This window comes from Engystomops pustulosus, chromosome 10 (genome assembly GCF_040894005.1).
Source record: "Engystomops pustulosus chromosome 10, aEngPut4.maternal, whole genome shotgun sequence".
NCBI lineage: Eukaryota > Metazoa > Chordata > Amphibia > Anura > Leptodactylidae > Engystomops > Engystomops pustulosus.
In genome coordinates, this window is record NC_092420.1 from 67,986,189 (window position 1) to 67,990,319 (window position 4,131).

General features: G+C 39.6%; 1 long non-coding RNA gene across 1 annotated transcript; it reads right to left on the reverse strand.

Moving 5' to 3' along the window:
* Nucleotides 1-660: 660 nt before the first annotated feature.
* Nucleotides 661-3,828, reverse strand: LOC140103871 (uncharacterized). The gene is made up of 3 exons (XR_011850196.1): nucleotides 3,679-3,828; nucleotides 3,394-3,489; nucleotides 661-842 (listed from the first exon to the last, which is right to left on the reverse strand). It is a non-coding gene; the product is annotated as an uncharacterized lncRNA (long non-coding RNA).
* Between the last annotated feature and the right edge of the window lie 303 nt (nucleotides 3,829-4,131).

The following is a 4,131-nucleotide window of genomic DNA, read 5'->3' on the forward strand; positions in this document are numbered from 1 at the left end:
GATGCATGGACCCATTTGCACAGTTTGCATCTTGTCTGATTTAAATGTACAGCATAAAGAATATGATGACCTTCCCTTTAAGAGTTGAAGGATGTTTCACACAGTCAAATATTTTAGATGCGTTCACACTGATAGCACTTACATCATAAATTCACAATTTTCTACATTTCGATACAATGCCCTTCAAATGACCTTCACAGTGATTAGGGCTTCAGCCACACATTCTTGAGTCGGATTCATTCTGTTCTGCAACAACATTCAATATCTTTTTAACTTTTATCATTTCACAATGTATGTCGCAAACTCAATCCGAATGTAACAAGAACTGGAAACTATAGATTTGGGACGAGCATGACCGGTCAGTATAATAGTTTTTTTTTACATTTTAAGAAAATTCACAAACTTGGGCTTGGGAAAGAAGAAAATGTTCGTATCTGGAGTTAGTATTACATTTCATAAATGCTCTCTCTGTATATTGACTGTATACACACAACACTGCGCACATGTTTTAGGCAGATGTTAAAATAGTATTCTACAAAGTAAGATGTCTTTCAAAAATATATCAGTCTTAATAGTTTATTCTTGTCAATTATCAAAATTCAAAGCAAATTGACAAAATAAATCAAGAGCAAATTAATATTTGGAGTGACTAACCTCTTCCTTCAGAACAGTTTCTGTTCTTCTGGATACATTTTATCGAGAATTTCTAGGAACTGAGTAGGGAGGTTTTTCCAGACATCTTTGAGAACTAATCACAGATCCTCTGTTGATGTAGGCTTCCTCTAATCCTTCAGTATACTTGTGCAATTTCAGACGGACTGGGTGATCATGGGATCAGGGTTCTGTGGGGGAAAAAACATCAGTTCCAGGACTTGTCCTTTTCTGTTCTGAAGATTGTTTTTCGCCTGCCTAAAACTTTTGCCAAGCAAGCAAATACATATTCTGTGTTGGAAATGATGAAAGAAAGAAAACAATGCCTTCACTGCTGCCTCAAATAAGGAAGTTCCCTATAAATCAATATCTGACTTTCAAGAAGCCTAGCAACATGATATGGGATAGGATAATAGCCCATGATCCTCCATGTGCCATTATGCCCCGCACTACGAACTAACCTCTCCTTGTTCCTGACTCCCGTCCGGCGGATGTGCATACGTTCCTGTCTCCTAGGCGCGCAGGCACCGGCTTCAAAAGATTTAAAGGGCCAGCAAACGGCTGATTGGTGCTAGCCATTTCAGGCAATGGTTAAAAACCGGAGTCTCCCAGCATTCCCTGCCGGATCTTCGTGCTCTATGCCGTTGAAAAAGCTTTTATCTTTGCCTTGTGCCTATGATTTCTGACCCCAGGCCTGTTCCCGTTTACGCTCCTCCACTGCCAGCCCTGACATTCTGCTTTGCCTCTGACCCTGCACCTCTGCCACCTGTCTTGACCTCCTGTCTGTCCACGACCAGAAGATTGCCTAGTGACTCTGTAGCTCACCTTGGCTGCCACCGCGGACAAAGTCACACCTGTGGAACGACCTGGTGATACCACACCGCAACAAGTCCAACCCGCTTTGCGGTGGGCTCTGGTGAAGACCAGGTGCCACTTAGACTCCTATCCCAGGTGTTGGCTTGTGTCATCGTCCGCTGTGGTCCAGAGGGTCCTCTACCCCTGGAGCCTGACACAAATGAATCAAAAAAAGCTTCTTCTTTCTAAATAAGGTTTTCGCATTGGTTGGAATTTCTTTCCCTTTAAAAATGCATAAGAAAACCTCTGTAAAAGGTTAAAACAGAAGTGCTTCCTTTCATATTATTGGTTCCTCTTTTTTTTCGCTTTTTCAAAAAGTGCAACCCATTTGACTTACATGTTAGAAATCTAGAAATTTAAAACTCAATTTTTATAAATAAAGCATAATAAAATTAGAGCAGGAGTCACAACAGCAAGTGACCACATGCAGAAACATATGTGGAACTGCATCAGAAACTGATACAATCTAATAAAGTTTACCACCAAACAGGTGAAAAAAACCAATTTGAGAAAATGGTGGACAAACACAAACACTACTAAAATTTTTCAGGACTTTTCCTTATCAATTGAAACATTATTATTATCATAAAACCTGTAAACCCTTTTTACAATGGTTCCATAATATCACATTTTGGAAAATAAATCTTATAGAATAGTTAATTTTATTAGGCATATTAAACATTTATGATGAAATAATGTGCTGGATTTTCTCGAAATCACATCCAACTTATTTCCTTGTGAGAAGATATTGTGCACAGAATTTCTTATGAGGTATTAAAAATTGAAATGTCAGGCCGAGCATCTTAGAATTACACAGCCTCATACAGAGATCTCAAAGTGTGTGAGTAAAGGAACTCACCCCAAATGGAATTCATTAAAAGCGCCTTCCGGAAATTAATTATAGATATAAAAGGACATCTCCGACCACCTGAAGACCAAGAACTGATTTAAGCACATTCTTTCATTACGTTCCAACTCAGAACCACAAGGGAGTAGGAAAAGCAGACATATAGTAAAGGTTGGTAAATTTTTTGTACCCGATCAGGACAGCTCAAATGAAGAATTACTGACTATAACCCCAGGGCCGCGCCAGCACTGGGCATACCCAGGCAAGTGTCTGGGCCCACAGCTGCTGGGGGCCCGCATAAGGCTTTATATAATGAATCCATAGGGGTTGAGGGCGTCTGTACATAAATAACCATGAGGGATTGTATATAAAATAACCATGGGGGAACTGTTTGGGGTGATAAATTAGGGAATATTTTAGGGAACAGTGCCGCCATTGGAATTCAATGCAATGCGACCCACTGAGGCTATATCTCGCAGGAGCCTACTGAAACCAGGAGCTGACCCTGATCAACCCTACAGTAGCATAAAATTTTGTAAAAAAACCATGACCTGGCAGAATTACCAATTACATTATTTTCACAAATTTGCTTTAAAATTAGAAGAACACCATTGAGGCCTATGAAAAGTATTGATGTTGAGGCTCCTGTCATCTTATTGAAATGTCTGAGCCCCGATCCTCCGCCATCTCTTTCCCATACTGGTCTACATATCATTACCGTCTACGATCTGGATTCCTGGGTCTGCTCGAGTGAGGCTACTGTTTGGACTGGCTGCCATTATCTTGATACTAGGCTCATTCTCATCTAGATTCAGGTGAGAGTGATATTGTGAATTTTGATACACCTTACTACGTGACAATATCACACTAGGGTTGCGCCCATTTCTTTGTGCTTATCCCCCGGTGTTCCCACACTCGTTGATCCCGAGTGCATGCACCTATTCCAGGTTTTCTTCATTATGAAAAGTATTGGCAAACATAAGCCAATAGTAATGAAAGCCGTGAATTACAAAGAACAGGAGGAGAGAGATACGTATTACCTTAGTTTTTATTTTACTGCACCCCTGCTTCTAGCCAGCAAAATTTTGACCCCAGATGACTCTCACAAGTCTTTAGAAGCTTTGTCTTTCTCTCATCTGTGTGGATTTTAAAACAGTTTTCAGATACTGATAGACTAAAAACATTTAAAGAATATTTTCACAAAATCAAACTTTTCAATTTTTCCTTTTTAATGAAACACAACATTTTCCCCAAAGAATTTTCTTTGCTTTTTTTACGGTTTGGTAGATGAAATCTGCAGAACAGTTTCCTAAATAACTACTGACTGTTATGCGATACTGTGTTAGCTAGAAGACTCATCTCTGTCTCCGAATGCAAAAAGTCAGATGAGATGATTTCCTGAGATGGTTCTTGACTTTAGGTTGTGATAATTGTTTTGCTTCTGGCAATACCATGTAGCTGTAATGGATTTTTTATTCCCCCGAGACATCAAGATATGTATGAAAGCAAAAAGATGTTTTGTTCTGTAAGAAGTTCAGTATAAGAAGAAGAGTCAACTGAATCATTTGTAAAATTCTGAAAAACCCATTAAGACAGATTACGGTAGCAACCTTTTCCGTTGAAAATCTTTTCTGAAGTTGTAATGCAGAGATGGAAGGAATTGGATAGACAAGGACAGTGAGCCACAAGGCTAAACCCCTTCCCAGTTGTCCTATATGCCTTACCTACCTTAAGCAGTAGGTGACAACTGGTCAATGTTCTCTTCCTTCACCAAAGTG